This window comes from Balaenoptera acutorostrata, chromosome 1, assembly GCF_949987535.1.
Source record: "Balaenoptera acutorostrata chromosome 1, mBalAcu1.1, whole genome shotgun sequence".
NCBI classification, from domain to species: domain Eukaryota; kingdom Metazoa; phylum Chordata; class Mammalia; order Artiodactyla; family Balaenopteridae; genus Balaenoptera; species Balaenoptera acutorostrata.
In genome coordinates this window covers 54,202,824-54,224,540 of record NC_080064.1, presented here as the reverse complement: position 1 = coordinate 54,224,540, position 21,717 = coordinate 54,202,824, and the positions used below count along the sequence as shown (strand labels likewise).

The window sequence follows — 21,717 nt, the reverse complement described above, 5'->3', positions numbered from 1 at the left end:
ACACAGGAGTGCTAGTAGACACAAATATCTGTTGATGATACATATTATGACCTATATTTATCACCATAAAGAGATATCCAATAAAAAGTTTTTAAAAAAAGGTATCCAGAGAGCATCAAAATATGTGAGGCAAAACTGTAAGAAGAAATAGACTAATCCACTGTTATAATTGGAGACTTGAACACCTCTCTATCAGAAATGAACACATTAAGCAGGCAGAAAATCAGTAAAGACATAACTGAGCTCAAAAGCAGCATCAATCAACAGCTACAGACTACCCCTCCAAGGGGCCTCTGTAGGGGGGAAAAAAAAAAAGCTACAGACTAGACAGCTACAGACTACTTCACCTAACAACAGCAGATTACACATTCTTCTCAGGTTCACACAGAATATTCACCAAAATAGACCACATTCTGGGCCATAAAACACCCCTTAACAAATTTAAAAGGATCAAAATCATACAGTGTTTGCTCTTACCATGGTGGAGTTGAACTGGAAATCAAAAATGAAAAGATAGCCTAAAAATCCCAAAATACTTGGAGCTTAAACAACATATCTCTCATGGGTCAAAGAAGAAATCTCAAATCTCATGGGTCAAAGAAGGGAAACTGAAAAGTATTTTGAATTAAATGAAAATGAAAAAGTAGTATCTAAATTTGTGGGATGCAACAAATGCATGGCTACAGGGAAATTTATAGCACTGAATGCATATATTAGAAAAGAAAGATAAAATTAATAACATAAGCTTCCACCTTAGAAAACCAGAAAAATAAGAGCAAATTAAATCTAAAGTAAGCAGAAAAAAGGAAATAATAAAAATTAGGGCAGAAAAAAAAATCAATAGAGATTGAATGAAACCAGTCAATGAAACCAAAAGGGGCTTCTTTGAAAAGATCAATAAAACCTATAAGCCTCTAGCCAGGCTAACTAAGAAAAAAGAGAGAAGACACAAATTACTAATACCAGAAATAAAGAGAAGGCATCAGCACAGCTCCCACGGAAATTAAAATAATAATAAGAAATATTATGAACAACTCTATGCTCACAAATTTGATAACCCAGATGAAATGGACCAAATCCTTGAAAGATAGTCTGCCAAAAGTCACAGAAGAAAACACAGACAATCTGAATAGGGCTATATCTATTTTTAAAAGTGAATCAATAATTCATAACCTTTAAAACACAAAGCATCAAGCCCAGATGGCGTCACTGAGTTCTACCATACATTTAAGAAAGAAGTTATGTCCATTCTCTACAATTTCTTCCAGAAGATAGAAGCATCTATCGGAGGATAGGGAGGGAGGGAATACTTCCAAACTCATTCTATGAAGTCAGCATTACCCTAATACCAAAACCAAAGACATTACAAGAAAAGAAAACTACTGACCAGTATTTCTCATGAACATAGCTGCAAAATCCTCAACTAAATATTAGGAAATCAAATTCAGCAATGCATAGGAGATGCATCTGGGTGGCCTCTTTAGTGGAGTAGGAAGACCCTGAGCTCACCTCCTCCCACAGGCATACCAAAATTACAAATATTTACAGAGCAACTATTGATTATAGACCGGAAGACCAACAGAAAAGATCTTCTACAACTAAAGGTATAAAGAAGTAAACATACAAGATGGATAGGAGGGGCAGAGACTTAGTATAGTAAAGACCCATTCCCCAGGGCTTCCCTGGTGGCGCAGTGGTTGAGAATCTGCCTGCCGCCAATGCAGGGGACACGGGTTCGAGCCCTGGTCTGGGAAGATCCCACATGCCGCGGAGCAACTAGGCCCGTGAGCCACAACTACTGAGCCTGCGCGTCTGGAGCCTGTGCTCTGCAACAAGAGAGGCCGCGATAGTGAGAGGCCCGCGCACCGCGATGAAGAGTGGCCCCTGCTTGCCACAACTAGAAAAAGCCCTCGCACAGAAACGAAGACCCAACACAGCCAAAAATAAATTAATTAATTAATTAAAAAAAAAAAAAAACCATTCCCCAAGGTGGCTGACCCAGGAACAAAATGATAATTACAGTTGTAGAGGTTTCTCCCCAAGGAGAAAGGGGGTCCAAGCCCCACACTGGGGTCCCAAGCCCCCCAAAAGATTTGGCTTGGAAAGCCAGTGGGGCTTACTTTCGGGAGAGGAAGAGGACTGGGCAAAATAGAGATTCCACTCTTAAAGGATGCACTCAAAACCTCACACTCTCTGGGACCCAGAACAAAAGCAGTAATTTAAAAGGCGTCTGGGTCAGACCTACCTGCTGATCTTGGCAGAGAGGCAGGAGGCAACTGGAGCTCACCCTGGGGACATACACACTGGCGGCCGCCATTTTGGGGAGCTTGTTCTACCGCAAGGACCCCGGTGCTGTCAAGTACCATTTTGGACTCCTCTCTCTCGCTTATTATCTCTGGAACCAAGCCCTTCCCACCAACATGTCACCACCTGTAATGGGGTTCCTAAGGCCATGCAACTAGTCAGGCAGAGACACAGCCTCACACACCAGCAGGCCAGCTACCTTAAGACGCCCCCCTCCCCCAAGCCCACAGCTGCCGCAGGACCCGCGCTGTACAGAAGAGGGCCCAGGACCTGGCCCCACATACCAGTGCACCGGCACTAGCCTTGGAACCGCCAGGCCTTGCAGCCAGAGAACCCAGGGCCTGGCCCCACCCACTAGTGGGCAGTCACCAGCCCCAGAACTCCCTGGGCCCAGGCCTTACCCACAAGTGTGCCAACACCTCAACTCCAGGACCCCCAGGGCCCTACAACCAAAGACCCTGGGACCCAGCTTCACCCACCAATGAGCAGGCACTAGCCCCAGGACCACCTGGGCCTCACCCCGCCCCCCACACCAATAGGCTGCTACCAGCTCTGTAATCCCCAGGCTCTACAGCCAGAGATTCCAGGATTCAGCTCTACCAACCAGTGGGCTGGCACTAGCCCCAGGACCTCAGACACTAGTGGGTGGCCACCAGCACCAGAATCCCATGGGCTACGGACCCACCCATCAGAGGGCAGACACCAGACCCAGGACCACCACAGCCCCACAGCCTGTCATGTCAGGACACAGCCCACCAACCAGCAGAAAAGCACCACCCACAGGACACACTGGGTCCTGGCCCTGCCAACCAGCAAGCCAACACCAGCTCTAGGATACCCTGGGCCCCTCAGCCAGCCTCCCCAGGATCTAGCCCAACACACGGGTGGGTAAAAAATCAGCTTTGGGACACCCCAGACCCTGCAGCCAGCCATGCCAGAAAATGGACCTGACCACCAGCAGGCTGACAATAGATCCAGGACCCCCCAGCCCCACACCAGAACCCAGTTCCCACCCACCAGTGGGACAGCACTAGCCCCAGGACCCTCTGGGGCTCTGCAGTCAGGTGCCTCATGACCCAGCCCCACCAACCAGCAGCCAACAGCAGCCAACAGCCTCTGCACAAGACAGGGCCTGACAAAGAAATAGACTGGGGACCAGTCATGCCTACCAGACCAACCACAGTAGCCAGCTCACCACAACAGAAGAACCCATGCAGCCCACAAAGCGGGCACCCTTAGACCATATAGCTCCGGTAACTACAAGGGAGTGCACTGCTGGGACGCATAGGATGTGTCCTACACAAGGTCACTTCTCCAAGGCTGGAAACATAACCAACCTAACAAATACATAAAAATAAAAATAGCAAATTAGGCAAAATGAGAAAACAGAAAAATATTTTGCAAATAAAGTAACAAGATAAAATTTAGAAGAACTAAAGGAAGCAGAGATAAGCAATCTAACCAATAAAGTGGTCAAGGTAATGATCATAAAGATGTTCAAAGAACTCAGAAGAAGATTGGATGAACAGAGAGAGAAGTTAGAAGTTTGTAACAAAGAGTTAGAAAATACAAAGAAGAACAACAGAGGTAAATACAGTAACTGAAATAAAAAATACAACACAAGAAATCAACAGAAGACTGCATGATATAAGCAATGGATCAGTGAGCTGGAAGACAAAGTAGTGAAAATCACTAAACCTGGATGGAAAAAGAAAAAGTAATAAAAAGAAACAAAGACAGTTTAAGAGACCTCTGCACAATGACTCACATTCACATTACAGGGGTCCCAGAAGAAGAAGAGACAGAAAAAAAGCAGAGAATGTATGAAAGACATAATAGTTGAAAACTTGCCTAAACTGGGAAATGAAACAGACACAGACGTCCAGGTCCAGGAAGCATAGAGAGTCCCAAATGAGACCAACCCAAAAAAGACTACAACAAGACACATAGTAATTAAATCGGCAAAAATTAAAGATAAAGAGAACATTAAAAACAGCCAAGGAAGAAGCAACAAGCTACAAAGGAACTCCCATTAGGCTATCAGCTGACTTTTCAGCAGAAACTCAGCAGGCCAAAAGGGAGTGGCATAATACATTTAAAGTAATGAAAAGGAAAAACCTACAACCAAGAAGACTCTACCTACTCAGCAAGGCTTTCACTCAGATTTGATGGTGAGATCAAGATTCACAGACGAGCAAAAGCCAAAAGAGCTCAGCTCAACCAAACCAGCTTTACAGGAATTGTTAAAGGGACTTCTCTAAATGAAAAAGAAAGGCCACAACTAGAAACATAAAAATTACAAAAGGAAAACCTCACTGGTAAAGGCAAGTATACAATAAAGGTAGTAAACCAACGAAGTACAAAGTTAGTAGGAAGGTTAAAAAGACAGAAGTAGTAAAACCACCTACATCCACAATAACTAGTTAGGGATATACAAAACAAAAAGATGTAAAATATGATGTCAAAAACAGTAAACGTGGTGGGGGGAGAAAAAATGCAGGGTTGTTAAAATGTGTTTGAACTTAAGAAATCAGCAACTTAAAACAATCATATAAATATATAGAGATTGCTATATATAAACCTCATGGTAATAACCAAGCAAAAAACTACAATAGATACACAGAAAAAAAAAAAAAAAGAAAAAAGGTATCCAAATACAACACTAAAGCTAGTCATCAAATTACAAGGGAAAAGAGCAAAAGAAGAAGAAAGGAACAAAAAGAACTACACAAACAACCCAAAACAATTAACAAATTGCAAAAATTACACAGCTATCAATAATTACTTTAAATGTAAATGGACTAAATACTCCAAACAAGGGCAGAGAGTGGCTGAATGGATACAAAAACAAGACCCCTACATACGCACCCTACATGAAACTCACTTCAGGTCTAAAGACACAGACTGAAAGTGAGGGGATGGAAAAAGGTATTCTATGCAAATGGACATGAAAGCCAGGATAGCAACACTTATATCAAACAAAATAGACTTTAACAAAGACTATAACAAGAGGCAAAGAAGAAGCTTGCATAATGATCAAGGAATCAGTCCAAGAAGTAGATATAACTGTTGTAAATATATAAGCACACAACATATGAGCACCTAAATACATAAAGCAAATATTAACAGACATGAAGAAACTGACAGTAACACAATAACATCAATAGTAGGGAACTTTACAGCCTACTTACATGAACTGAAAACATCCAGATAGAAAATCAATTCGGAAAAAGGGGTTTAAATGACACATTAGATAAAATGCATTTCAAAGATATATAGAGAACATACCATTCAAAAACAGCCAAATACACATTCTTTACAAATGCACATGGAACTTTCTCCAGGATAGATCAAACGCTAGGCCACAAAACAACTCTCAGTAAATTTAATAAAATCCAAATTATATCATGAATCTTTTCTGACCATAATGCTATGAGACTAGAAATCAACTACAAGAAAAATACTGCAAAAGAGCACAAACAGGGCTTCCCTGGTGGCGCAGTGGTTGAGAATCTGCCTGCCAATGCAGGGGACACGGGTTCAAGCCCTGGTCTGGGGGATCCCACATGCCGCAGAGCAACTAGGCCCGTGAGCCACAACTACTGAGCCTGCGCATCTGGAGTCTGTGCTCCACAACAAGAGAGGCCGCAACAGTGAGAGGCCCGTGCACCGCAATGAGGAGTGGCCCCCACTTGCCGCAACTAGAGAAAGCCCATGCAGAGCAACGAAGACCCAACACAGCCAAAAATAAGTTAAAAAAAAAAAAAAGCCAGACCCTAGTTAAAGTGGTCAGGACAAACTTATAAAAAAAAAAAAAAAAGGCACAAACACATGGAAGCTAAGCAATATGCTAGTAAACAACCAATGCTTACTAGCATGATTTTGAAGTCACTGAAAAAATCAAAAAATACCTGGAGACAAATGGAAACAAAAACACGACAATCCAAAATCTATAGGACAATAAAGACAAAAATAAACAAATGGGACCTAATGAAACTTAGAAGCTTTTGCACAGCATAGGAAACCATAAACAAGACGAAAAGACAACCCTCAGAATGGGAGAAAATATTTGCAAGCGAAGCAATGGACAAAGGACTAATATCCAAAATACACAAGCAGCTCATGCAGCTCAATATCAAAAAAACAAACAACCCAATCCAAAAATGGGCAGAAGACCTAAATAGACATTTCTCCAAACAAGATATACAGATTGCCAACAAACACATGTAAGGATGCTCAACATCACTAATCATTAGACAAATGCAAATCAAAACCACAATGAGGTATCACCTCACACCAGTCAGAAGAATGGGATCATCAAAAAATCTACAAACAATAAATGCTGGAGAGGTGTGGAGAAAAGGGAACCCTCTTGCACTGTTGGTGGGAATGTAAATTGATACAGCCACTATGGAGAACAGCATGGAGGTTCCCTAAAAAACTAAAAATAAAACTATCACATAACCCAGCAATCCCACTACTGGGCATATACCCTGAGAAAACCATAATTCAAAAAGAGTCATGCACCACAATGTTCACTGCAGCACTATTTACAATAACCAGGACATGGAAGCAACCTAAGTGTCCATTAACAGATGAACGGATAAAGAAGATGTGACACATATATACAATGGAATATTACTCAGCCATAAAAAGAAACAAAATTGACTTATTTGTAGTGAGGTGGATGGACCTAAAGTCTGTCATACAGAGTGAAGTAAGTCAGAAAGAGAAAAACAAACACCGTATGCTAACACATATATATGGAATCTAAAAAAAAATGGTTCTGAAGAACCTAGGGGCAGGACAGGAATAAAGACGCAGTTGTAGAGAATGGACTTGAGGATATGGGGAGGGGGAAGGGTAAGCTGGGACAAAGTGAGAGAGTGGCATGGACATATATACACTACCAAATGTAAAACAGATAGCTAGTGAGAAGCAGCCACATAGCACAGGGAGATCAGCTCAGTGCTTTGTGACCACCTAGAGGGGTGGGATAGGGAGGCTGGGAGGGAGACACAAGAGGGAGGGTATATGGGGATATAAGTATACGTATAGCTGATTCACTTTGTTATACAGCAGAAACTAACACAGCAATATATAGCAATTATACTCCAATAAATATTAAAAAAAAAAAAGAAGTCCATAATGTTAAAAGTGGAAATCTCTAAGAGATGCAATATCATTTTTTTTAACATTAGGAGAAGCTTTATTTAACAAGGTATGATTTATGTTGAGACTCTATGCTGACATTATGCAATGTCATTTCTACTTTCTTTTTTGTACTTCTCTTTATTAAAGTGTTTACGTTGAGCCTCTTTTAAAATAATAACAGAATTATTCAAAAATAAATCGCTCAAATGAAAAACTTAACACAGGAAATTACAAGTGTGTACAGGTTATGTTAAATTCTAACAAAAACAACTTAAACTGCTCAACTAATGTTGGAAGCCATCCAGACGCTGCAACGCCATGACAAGGTCATGGGGCGCTCCAGTGCGGAACTGCAAGGCGGAACCGCACGTGGAAGGTGGACTACATTCCTCGTAAAAGCAATACTTATAATTTCTATATATGTAAATTTAAGTGTGGCAGGATTTGCCCCAAGGAAAAATCTTAGATTTCCTGACTTCCCCTTTGAGTACTGTTTGGCAAGGCCCGGTGCCTAAAGAGGGACATTGGGAAACAGTGACTAAATCTGGACATAGGGAAATGTTTCTTTGGAAAACACCATCTTCCCTAGAGATATGGCCATATGAGGGTGTTTATGATGGTAATAATAATTTGTGGTTCAATATTAATGGTAGTTTAATGATATTTGATCAATTAACTGGTGAACAGATATGCTCTAGATTAGGGACAAATAGAAATGATTTGGAAAGTTATTCTTTAATAGATTATTGGGATCCTAATATTGTTTGTTGCTATATTAAATTGCCTTTGAGTAGCAATATTCAAAATAGAAATTGTAAAATATATTTTAGATATTTTAATGGCATTATAAAAAAGGAATGTCCATGTCGGAAAAGCTATGTGGGGGCTAGGGATATACAGAATATAAGGATATATTTAGACTTAGGTGTTAAGGTTGGTTAACCACCAAGAATAATTCTTAGAACATGTACTGTATGTAATGGTAACCTTGGAATTTATCTTATGAGAAAATCTAGAAACTAAAAGGTATGGTTTACATAATCTTTTAAGGAAATCTTTGTGGGTTCAAAATGATTCATTCTTTCGACTCAAAACAATAGTATTACAATGTATGTTAATGATTTATGTAATTCTACTGTAATCTATATATGAGTATATGAAATAAAGAAAGCACGAGATGGTGCTATTTTTAGTTGGCTGAGTCCACGAGTCTCAGTCTCCTTCCTGTTGTTCATCGCCGACGCTGTCCATCCTTTTGGGGTATCCTGGATCCTGTTGGAGCTGGACTCCGACAAACTAAGAAATCTACAGAGAAGACATTCTATTACAAAATTCCTAAAAAGCCTATGAGAAAGATAAAAATGCTGAGACAAAGTGCTTTTTTCCTTTTTAAGATAAACAACATTATTCTTGTGTTTCTCAAAGACATCAGATTCAGCTATTTAGTCATTTACAAAACTTAACTTCCTCAATGTAATTCCCCAGAACAGCTTTAGCTGAGTAAAATGACTTGGAGGCTACCCCTTGTTAACTCATAATTTTTTTTCTCCTAAAAATAAATGTGGTGAGATCTGGAAAGAGGAAAACGCATAAATTAATACTTGCATCCAGTCTACTAAAATATTTTCTTTAAATGAGTCTCAGGTATGAATAGGGAATATAGTTAATAATTACATAATATCTTTGGATGGTGACATACTGTAACTAGACTAATTGTGGTGATCATTTTAAAATGTATAAAAATACCAAATCACTATGTTAATAGGAACTAACATAGTGTTTAGGTTAATTATACTTCAAAAACAAACAAACTCATAGAAAAAGACATCAGATTTCTGGTTACCAGAGGAGGGGATGACAGAGGAGGAGTTGGATGAAGGTAGTCAAAAGGTACAAACTTCCAGTTATTTAAAAAAAAAGAAAAGTTACAAACTTCCAGTTGTAAGATAAATAAGTACTAGGGATGTAATTAACATGATAAATATAATTAGCACTGCTGTATGTTATATATGAAACTTAAGAGAGTAAATCCTGAGTTCTCTTCACAAGAAAAAATTTTTTTTTTCTATTTCTTTAATTTTGTATCTATATGAGATGACAGATGATCACTCAACTTATTGTGATAATCACTTCATGATGTATGGAAGTCAAATCTTTATGCTGTACATCTTAAACTTATACAGTGCTGTATGTCAATTATATCTCAATAAAGCTGGAAGAAAATGTATATAATAATCTAAAAAAATCAATGAAGAAAAAAATTTTTTCCTTTTGTTTGTGTGAGAAAAGCCAGGGAAAGGCAAGACAAACAGTACTTTTAGTTTAACTATAAAAGAAAAAAAAAACATACAAATGAAGAAACCGCAATTCTAAACTATCCTCACCTACAAATTCCCTTTCCCAAAGCTTTCCTGATTTAAAAAAAAAGTTAAAAATGAATTAAAATTCACTAGTCTATCAATTATAAAGTGAAGAGATGATTTACCCATTATCCAGTATATTTCAATCTCCTGTGATACCTAAAATACATGGTTTGACTGACTGCTCCAGGAAAAAAAAAAATGATACGCCAAAACTCTTGGTTATTTTATGTAGTGTTGTCAGAGCCTCAGTCTAAAAAACCATCCAAATAACATTCTCCACAATTTCCAAATACTTTTTAGAAGGGATTTATGGTTTATTTCTTAAAACTTTAGAGAAATTGGCAACACTTTTTTCAAGTAGACATTCTTCACTAATGCATACTACAACAAATTTTATCATCCACCATTTCCATATTTGTTTGCTGTTTACATTCTGACGATTCCATTTTTAATTTAAAAATAATAGCATTAAAGAAGAGAAAACTCTTTACCTCAGTAAACATAGATAAAGCCACTAGATGAGGATCATTCCTCAACTTTATTGTTAATGATTTGAAGTGCAGAGTGAAGACTAAACAGAGCTGTTTTGGAAGACAGAACTACAACATGTGATATGAAAATCATCGATTGAGACCCAAATGTCATTTTTAGAGAGTCACTTTTCTAACCACAACCACACATTAAGATAGTCGATAAATTATAAACTGATAAATGTAAAAGGTACTCAAATCAATGTCCTTGAAGAGTAGATAAGGATAATCAGCCTCCCCCATATGGCAATAAATAGAATATTTTATCCACTGAGGATTTAAAGCCAGTAAAAACTCCTGACAGAACTTTAGGGGACTAATTCTACAGAATATATCTCAGTCACGCAGCACAACCAATAAAAACACTGCAGGATTCCAGGATTTGTGTATGGTTGGGCATCTTCCCCAAATGGTATTCTGCAGCAAAAGAAATATAGATATTGATTTAGAATTTTTGATGTGCTTTTAGCTATGCCATCAAATAAATTGAACTGTGAGGAAGTTTTTCATCTACTGTAACCTTTTCTACCTGCTTGCATTTTTAGTAACAAATATCAATCCCTTGTCTGACCTTGAATGTCTCTCAATATGTTGGTCTGTCATTTCTGCTCTCATTTCTTTTCTCCATCTCAGTTCTTTGTTTACAGAAACGTCAACTATTGTATCCATTTCTATTCCTTTGCTTTTCCTACACTTGCCAGTCTTCTATCTTCATGCCCTGAAATTGCCTAAAAATGTTGTTTGTAAACCCAGCATGCTTTTTTTTCAAGTAGCAAATATGAAGATAGGGAGAGCACTAGAAATATTTACTTGGATTGCCCTCTTTCAGAGCTAACAGTTAGGCAACGTAGATGGCAGTAAGAGATAAAGATAAAAAGATTGAGAAAAGGGACAAGCAACATAATAAGGGTAAGACATGCACATCCAGAAACTGGCTTGGTAGTTTTGCCGAAAGGATACATCTTGTAAACATTCTTAGAACTCTTTAGGATTGCATCCTCCAGTTAAAGACACTAAATCAATGTACAGCTACTTCATAATGATGACACAAATAAAAGGTACTACTTAGGTGTTCTTCTCTTAAATCTAAAATGAAACTTATATGGAAAAACCTAAGTACTGAATAGACACTTACCCTGACATATGACTTGTATCAAGTTCCTGTAGGCAAAAATCTCCACCTATGCAGCACTATTACATGTTCACAGACTGTAAAGTCATCACCATAACCAACCTAAATGGCTGAAGGCTACAATAGGAACTATTAATGTTATCTGGGCTGTCTTAAACATTCCTTGATCTTATCTCTAAGAAGAACATAATATTGACTATAGTTTGATAAATAAATTTTAATCATGTAGTTGTATGGATACTCTAGAACTCTGTCAGTACTTTAGTAACCTCTGATGAGTCCACGATAAATATGAATGTTTGCAGCCTCCATACTTTAAAGTGCAACTTTGCAAGGTATTAAGTACACAGTCTACATATAAGAAATAACATAGTGAGTCAAATCATTTAATCAATAAAATGAACTTAACCTCTCTAAGAACTGAAGGATGTCAGAATCTTATGATTAAAAGGGAACTTAAAAGCATCTAGTAACTATTAAGTAGCACTATTAATAGTTCTTGACCATTTTCCTACACAATACACTCCAATCTACCAGTAATCTCTCCTAACTTGCACTGCTTGGATGGGGAGGAGCAGTGAAAGAAAATGTGTAAGTTTAAAAAGCAAAAAACAAAAAACAAAAAATCGCTCCTATCCCTAGGAATCTGATCTGCTCTCTGGTTCGGGCTCACTAATCGCTAATCAGTTCATCCACCCATATGGCAGCAAGATTTCCTTTACAACATCTTTGCCAAGTGCATTTACCCAGCCTCTGAGTGAACACTCCTAAAACAGGGAGCTCAGTATATAATGAGCTTTGTATTGAGCTGAATATACAGCTGCAAGTTTAAAAGCCTGATAATATTTTAAACTATTTTTTTTCTACTAACATAACTGCTCTAGAGTATCCATACAACTGCATGATATCAGCTAATTTTTAACACCTACACTTGCTTGAAAGACATACGGAACCAAAAGTCTATGTCCTTCTAATTTCTAGTAACTGGTCCTGGCTGTGCTCTCTGAAATCAATCCCTCTTCCATTTGATAGTCCATCAGATATTCAAAGACATATTTCCTGCTCTTCACCCCACCATCTCTTTTCCACATTAAATATTCTTAATTCCTTCAATTAGTCAGAAGATTGTTATGAGTGGTAATGAGTGCCTCAATCAGAGTGCTGGTAAGGGGATAAGGAATAAGGAGATACAAGTAACAAGCTGAGACGGTAGAACTAGCAACATCATATAAATATATGAATGTTTATATGCCCACATTCAGGAGAGAGAATAAAATGACTGAAATTTCAGGTCTGATGTCTCAGAGAATAATGATACCTTTAACAGAAAAAGGGAACCCAAGAGGAAAAGGCTAAGGGAAGATGGGGAATTCAGTGTGAGACACAGTGACTTTGAGATTTGTAACAAGTAAATACCAATAAGATCTTTTCCAAGTCCCATTCCATTAGATACTTTTGTCAAGAAAAAGGTGCATCCATATTATTGAGACTAGTACTATATGTCATTTAAACACAAAGTATCACATTTATTCATTCATCAAGTACTGGAGTACTTACTTCTATAAGGCACTATGGGAAATATAATAAGCCACGAAACCCAGTTCCTGTCCCCATTAACCTTGCATTCTAATAAGCAACATGTTTATAACTAACCAGAACTCAAGATTGAATGTGGTTATGTCTCACAACAAAAATATAAAATGCTATAATAATTAAGAGAAATATTTTTCCATTTCCAATGAGAACATTCACACATGAAAAAAAATCACAGGGTAACACACAGTCATAACTGGCATTCTTCAAATACAAAGAACAAGGACATACAAATAACATAAATCTTTCTATTCTGGGTGTCAATACAGGAAAACACTAGCCATATTTTTTAGGAATGAGTTAAAGTACCCTGAACAATTATGTCTATTGTTAAAGATTAATGCTTGAATTGTATCATCAGTCAAAAGAAGAGCACTGTTTAAAATGTTCACAAACGTAATTGTTTTGGCTTACAAATGGAATTGCCTGATGTCATTTTTCTCATCATTTCTAATTTTAAATAATAAAAAATTACATCAATTTGAAAAAAGAGCTACAAATTTAAAGCCTTATAAAGATAAAAACTGCATATTCTCTATCTGATATAACTATCCTAGAGCTCCCTATTACTATATATTATGATAAAGTTTTAAATTATTATGTCTACTTTAGTAGTTTTACAGATAACCGATTTTACAAAAAGAGTCTATTAAAAAGTGGTTTAGTAGGAACTTAACTATATTTTAAATTGATAACATAATCACAGAAGAAATCATTCAAATACCTTTGAACACCTGCTTTCTTTGACTATATATATTTAGTGGGATATATTATAAGGACATAAAGTGGCAAAGAAATCTTTACTTGGTAAATCTGTTGCAGGAGAGAGTATCAGTACAGCAATTCCAAAACTATCATATGTGTGTGTAGGGCAGATTAAATGAGTAAATATATTGATATGGTTGAGAATCAGAATTCTCCCTGTAGGAAAAGGGAGATACAAATATGAACTGAGGAAAGGTAAAGTTGAACTCTGTGGTTCTGAACTTGAATTGAAGGTATCCTATAAAATCATGATTTCTTTTAAAAAATGTGTGTGTATGTGTGTAACCATTTAAAGGGCCCAGAAGCAACAACCGTAATAGTAGTGAGTATATTCAATGCCCAAATTTTGGTTTCTAAGTACCATTTTCCACTAAAATGAACGAGGGCTCCACTGTAAAATAGTTGATTCCAAGTAGAATATACAAGGTGAGCCTGGAACACCTTATTGTACAAAGAAGTAAGAAGGTGCCCAAATACCAATGTGGACATATGCACAGGCCACAGGAACTAGTTTGAAGGGACTAAACAAATCTGAGATAATTCAGTCATCAAAAAGCATAATGGTAACAGATCATCACATTGGATACGTTTTTTAAAAAGGAATACTTGGGTACATAGAAGTACTAAAATAAAAGGAGAGGGACTTCCTTGGTGTTCCAGTGGTTAAGAATCCGCCTTCCAGTGCAGGGGACGAGGGTTCGATCCCTGGTCAGGGAACTAAGATCCCACAGGCCGCCGGGCAGCTAAGCCCGTGCGCTCTGGAGCCCACATGCCACAACTAGAGAGAAGCGCACATGCCTCAACAAAGAGCCCACTCACCGCAACTAAGACCCAATGCAGCCAAATAAATAAATAAATAAATATATATTTTTTTGTATCTTCCTTTAAAATAAAATAAAAAGAGAGAGGAGGAATAACTCTTCTTTAAAGAAAATAGCCAGCAAACATATGTAGAAGGATTGAGAGAACTGGAAAACCATTATTTGGCAACAACCAATGCAATGATTGATTCAGGCAAGGTTCATCAATGGCTACTAAAGCCACCATATAGAAAAAAAATTGCTGGAAAACAGAATATCTAATGATAAAGTATCACCTCCACAGATTAATTGTTAAGTATAAAAGGGAAAAGACACCTTTAAAATGTAGGAATCTGGTTAACCTAAGTGATCAACCTTAACATCACCAATAAATGGACAAATTATCATTACATTACTCTTGATGTGATCAAATGGAAAGTTTACAATAACTACCATGTAACAGTCTTGAAAAAAAACTATTTAGCCTGAAACTGTGAAGAAACAATCAAATTCATTTTGTGAGGCATTCTACAAAACAATTGGCCTAGACTTTCCAAAAATGTCAGTGTCTTGAAACACCAAAAAAAAAAAAAAAAGGAAGGAAGATAGGAGGAAAAAGAAAAGGTGAGGATTGTTCTAGATAAAAGAAAACAGAGAGACACGACAACCAAATACAATTCAATGAAATCTCTTATTCAATTCAGTGTTTTTTTCCTAAAAAGCTATAAGAGACATTACTGGAACATCTGGGTAAATCTGAATTTTTTCATATGGCCTACACCTTAGATAATTTTATCATATCAAAATTAAATTATTTGGGTATGCTAATGGCATTATAGTTATGTAGGAGGATGTCCTAGTTCTTAGGCGATGCATGGTGAAGTATTTAGAAGTAAAGTATCATGATGTTTCCACCTTACTTTCAAATGCTTCAGCAAGGAAAAAAAAAGGTGTGCATTTGTGTGTGTGTGTGTGTGTTACAGAAAAAGCGAAAAATCAAAAGAAGCATAATGTTAACAACTAGTGGGTCCAGGTAAAGGATATACAGGTATTTGTCGTACTACTCTTTAAACTTTTTTGTATAGGTTTGAAACTTTCAAAAGAAAAAAAGTTGGGGAAAAAAGTATGATGGAAATTAAATCGACTTTAGAGCAGCTGATCAGACTTTATAACGTTTAACTATGTCTTCACCCTATCCATAAGACCTAAAAGCCAGTACAAAGTTCAGACAGGTTGGACTAAAAATAAAAGTAATAATCCTAACAAATATAAGTAATTATAAGCCAATCCATCATTAACTTCCAATTATAGCTGTAGACTAACCATAATCTCTGATGAGAATTCTGTGAAAGATGACATGTGCTGACTCACCTAGGACAACTGTGAATAAACAAAAGCTGTCTTGTATAATATTTTCTCCAAATCCAAATATGACTACCAAACGATTTTTTCCCCAATTAAGATCTATTAGTTAAAAGGAACTCTAGGGGCTTCCCTGGTGGCGCAGTGGTTGAGAATCTGCCTGCCAATGCAGGGGACACGGGTTCGAGCCCTGGTCTGGGAAGATCCCACATGTCGTGGAGCAACTGGGCCCGTGAGCCACAACTACTGAGCCTGCGCGTCTGCAGCTTGTGCACCGTAACAAGAGAGGCCGCGACAATGAGAGGCCCGCGCACCACGATGAAGAGTGGCCCCCACTCGCTGCAACTAGAGAAAGCCCTCGCACAGAAACGAAGACCCAACACAGCCAAAAATAAATAAATAATAAATAATAAAAAACAAACAAAAAAAAACCCACCCCCGAATAATAACTTAAAAAAAAAAAAAAGGAACTCTAAATTAAAATGTTGTTACAGAAGTACAGATGATCCCAGACACCACATCACTATAATAATAATAATGATAACAATAATAATAAACAAACTCTGTACAGGAATTTTGTAAACCTATGCACACATAACATCTCATTTAATCCTCACAACAACTCTATAAGGCAGGTACTATTATTATCCTCATTTTATAGATTTAAAAAATAACAAAGGCTAAATAACTTTTGCAAGATCCTACTGCTACTAAATAGCAAAACACACCTTGAATCCAGGCAATTTGACTCCAAGCCCAAGCTTTTTGCTCTGTACCCTCTACTGCTTTACTATGAAATGTAAAATTTAAATAATAACTGACTGTATTAATTCAATATCTACCAAAAACTACACAATGGAGTTATTTCAAAGAAAATCATAAGCATGTCTTTTTTCCCTAATACACATTTATATTTACACATACACCAATGAATGAAGTTAGAATTTAACCAGATGCCCAATTTATTGCCAAATCCCAAGTGCAATTAAAAATGATATAGAGCTGTATTACTCAGTTACCTATTCATATATATGGTTGAATATGTTACATATAAATTCAAAACAAATACCAACATATTTCCAAAAGCCTTCATCTAGAACCTTATCCCTGCCCACTCAAGGGAAAAAATACTGAAAAAACTTATTTCAGGTACAGCATTCCTCAAACATACTTAACTTAAACAATGACATAAAAGGAAAAAAAAGAATAATTAAGACATAAACCTTGAACACTGATGCCACGGTGAAAAAATATTAACGAACAAAGCATGTCCCCCCAAACCCAGTCATCTTACAATGTTCTCAACCTCAATGAACTGTACCACAATCCATCCAGTTACAAAAGCCAACATGCTAGTGGTGGCCGATGGCACCTTTCTCTCCCTCATTCCTCATATCCAATTCATCAACCAGTTCCACCTCCTAAACATCTCTAAAACCCATCCACTTTTACCTGTCTTCACCACCACCTTGTCTAAGATATTACCATCTCTCATCTGGCCTCTCCTCATCCACACTCTTATCTCCTCTGTAAACAATTTTTCTTCTGTATAACATCAAGTCCTTTTTCATAGAACTTACAATAGTTGCAACTTTACATTTCTTTGATGGAATATTTGATTTATGTCTGCCTCCCCTCATAAGTTCTATGAGGTAGAGACTGCATTTACTCATCACTATATCACTGTGGCCTAGAAGCGTGCCTAGTAGATAAATAAGTGTTAAATGATTGAATGCACGTCAAAGATTACAAACATTTATAAACAGTCCAAAAAAATTAAGTAGTTACAAGGCTCACGAACCATCATAAGGAGTACCTTATTTCATCATTTCTAGATCACACATTTTTACATTTTAAACTCTGAAACTGAATACATCTTACAGTTGACAATCTTTTTATGTTTAATGGGCAATATTTTTTTTCTTTCACGGCAGTTCATAAAATAATGGTGCATCTTGGAATAAAATAAACAAACAAATAAAAAACCCTCATCCCAGGTAAATCTACAATACACCTGACCCACTCAGTTCAAACCTGGTAGGCTAGCCTCCCTTCTCCTTTGGCCACCATGCCACTCCCAACATTCAGTAATTAACAGTGCTTACTGGTTCTTTCACCAACAGTTATCCAATTAATTCTTTTCTTTAAATCCCACAATGATAACACTAGATCTATCTAATTCCTCATTGCCTGGTATCTGAGCTCTTGCCACAGCTTCATTCATTTAAACATTTGTTTCAAATTCAGCCAACACTGCGCACTTATATGCAAAGAAATGAAGATACAAAGCAGTCCAGTTAACTGTCCCTCCCACTAATCTCTCTCTCCTACAATTTAGAATTTTGCTCATTTTATGCCTCAAACTGGAATTACTTTCCTCCCAATTTCTACCTATCAAATTTATACTCACTATTTTAGTTCTAGATCAAATCTCATCTTCTTCATGAAATATTCCTTGGTTAATCTCTCTTTTCAACCTTAACATTCTAAAACACATAAAACCAAATGCATACTGGCTATATTTTGTTTCTTGAAGGCAAGGTTTACATGTCAAACATTCTGATAGAGTGTAAGCTCCCTAAGAGCAGGGACTTTTGTCTCTTGTTCACTGTTATATTCCCAGCACCTAGAAGAGTATCTGGTACGTAATAGCTGCTTAGCAAGTATTTATTGAATTAATGCTCTTTATATAGTCCAGAGTAGTGAACAAATCTTTGCAACTGTAGTAAGTGGGAAGAGTCAAAAGGAACCGGACTAAATTACTTGAATTCTTTGAGCTTCAGTTTCTTCATCTGCTAAATGTAAATAATACTCAATAGCTCAATGAGTTGGTATAATGATTTAATGCAATAATGCTTTAAAGCAGCGGTCCCCAAACTTTTTGGCACCAGGAACCAGTTTCGTGGGGAGGGGAATATGGTTCAGGTGGTAATGCAAGTGATGGGGAGCAGCAGATGAAGCTTCACTCGCCCACCACTCACCTCCTGCGGGGCAGCCCCGTTCCTAACAGGCCACAGACCAGTACCAGTCCGTGGCCCGGGGGTTAGGGACTCTTGCTTTAAAGCATCTGGTACAGAGCTGAGGACAAGAGAATGTTCTCAATAAATGTTTTGATGATATTGTGACAAAAGTTAAATAGTAAGAAGCATTTAATAAATGCCTACTAAATGAATAAAATCTCAAATTTGAGTAATGTCTAGCCTCATATCATTTATCCAATAAGAATTTCATGAGTGAATTAATTCTGAAATATTATACATTTAGCCCCACTCTTAAGCATGGCTAAAACCATTTCTGATTAATTAGGAATAACCTCATTTAGACTGGGTACAAGTATTAATATTTATATTTTATTGACATAGAGATTATATTTGACTCCTAAAGAAAAACAATAATTTTACTATTAGAATAGTAAAATACTCAGAATAGAAGAAAGCTGCAAAGTTATTTAAGTTACATGGTCCCCAGAAAGACAAGAAGTACAAAAATTCCTGTCTACAAAACATTACTGAATAGTAAACAATGCTGTTTTACCAGATCTATCGAATTATGTAGAAGGGGCTTCCCTGCCCTGGTGGCGCAGTGGTTAAGAATCCGCCTGCCAATGCAGGGGACACGGGTTCGAGCCCTGGTCTGGGAAGATCCCACATGCCGCGGAGCAAATAAGCCCGTGCGCCACAACTACTGAGCCTGAGCTCTAGAGCCCCCAAGCCACAACTATGGAAGCCCGCGTGCCTAGAGCCCGTGCTCTGCAACAAGAAGCCAACACAATGAGAAGCCCGCGCACTGCAACAGAGTAGCCCCTGCTCACCGCAACTAGAGAAAACTGGCGCACAGAAACGACCACCCAACACAGCCAAAACTAAATAAATTAAATAAATTTAAAATATATATATATATATAGAAATATCTCATAAACAATCACAACAAATAAACTTTTCAATATATTTGTATTCCATTTTACAGAAAAAGGAGCATCAGTTAAATGGTTTTTAAACTCTTTTTACTAAACTATAAAAGTTCTCATATTGGCTACTTTTTAACTTTAAACACTTCCCAAAATTTTACAGTGAAAGAACTGATAATTAATTCAATATAGCATCAGATTATTCGACTAATTAGAAACGCTCCCTTGTTCAGGGAAGACACTTTATTTACTTGTAAATTGGTACACACACAGACTTTACCTTTCAAAGCTTTTCTAATCCCTCTGTGTACTTTCAATGACTCACAATCTAATTACAAATCATAAACAACCAAGGAGGAAAGAGCATTCCCTTGTGTCTATCTGCTATTAATTGACACAAAATCATCGCAAAAATTCTACTGGGGACATATGTTTCGAGTAGGAAAGGGAAAAAAAATCCCATCTAAGTAATTCAGATACAAAGAGCTGTAGGACGAGGTATTATCCTCTAACCATAGGGTAGCAGTGAACCCCTTGTGGGAAAATAATCAATACAAAACAAAAATGTAAGCCAAATAGATCTTAAGTATAAACTTCATAAGCAGAGTCAGGCTTGGCTGTTCGTTGACGTCTCTCGTATTCACCAGTCATCATAACAATGTGTTTGAACATCCAACCTAAAAAGCCCTGACATGTGGATGGAAGTCGAAGAGTTGAGGATGAGTAAGAAATCAAATAAAATGATTAAACGTTAATGTCTGAATGGAAAAGCATTAAGATATTCAGGCAAATGTGTTAAAGGTCTGAAGCAGTCACAAAGGCCTAAAAAGGGATAAAGGAGTTAGGAATGAGAAGATTGAGATCTTGAGAATCTCATTTGGGGGGATTTTTTTTTTCTCTTTTCTGTTCTTTTTTTAATGGAGAGAAACAGGGAAGGAGTTAAATGGATGCAATAGCTTAGAGGACGAGAGATCGTGCCTGAAACACGTAAGAAAAGCCTCTAGGAGAGGGGGAACAGCTGCCCACAGGAAGGCTTACGGTTCGTTAGCCCTGGAGCCCAGGAAGGGCAAGGAGTCAGAAAACAAATTACCCCAGAAACAGAGATGAGGGAGGCGCCAAAACCCTCAGAGAGCCTAAACGGTTGGCTACTGGGTCTCCACTGAGGGCAGGGCCCCCCAAGAAACCCGGTCATTTGGAAGGACCGGAGACACTAAGTCCCAACCTTCTCTGAGGCTAGCGGAGTCAGAGGAACCTCAAGTCGACCCCTCACCGAAAAACCGAAAACAGAACTGGAGAAATGTAAACAATGTGCAGGAGCCACCAACCGGGAAATGTTCCAGCTCCACCAGCAGCCGCCACAAAAGCAGCCGACACACACGCAGACACCCCGACCTCAGCGCCGCAGCTACAGGCACCTCGAGCTCCCCGGCCACCGTAGTAAGAGAAACGCCCCACCCCCCGCTTCAAACCCAGTAGGTCAGCCACTTCCGGGGCACTAACGCCTATTGATTGGCAGCAGCAATAGCAGCGGCCTACAGGCCCCCGGTCCGTTTACTTCATCCTTTTTTCCTTTTTTCGTCCTGTTTGCCGCCTCAGACTGTAAGTCACCAATATAGCAAGCGCAGAATCAAGAGAAAGTATCCATCTATAAGCGGTGTCTCCGATAGACAAACTACATTATTCCTGCCATGACTTCCTGCTGAACAATTGGACTTCAACTCCCAGCTTGCCATGCAACACTCCCTCGCTTCCAGCGCGGGAACTACAAGATCCAGCATGCACTGCGCCCCTTATTCTTCACTCTGCC

The 21,717-nt window shown here is 38.0% G+C and overlaps 1 protein-coding gene across 1 annotated transcript in view; it reads right to left on the bottom strand.

Moving 5' to 3' along the window:
- ATG4C (autophagy related 4C cysteine peptidase) overlaps positions 1 to 21,341 on the bottom strand; it is an 85,616-nt gene extending 64,275 nt beyond the window's left edge. Inside the window, exon 1 of the mRNA XM_007164341.2 lies at positions 21,236 to 21,341. The gene's annotated coding sequence lies outside the window, so the exon portion shown is untranslated. The remainder of the gene's footprint in view (positions 1 to 21,235) is intronic.
- Positions 21,342 to 21,717: the final 376 nt, after the last annotated feature.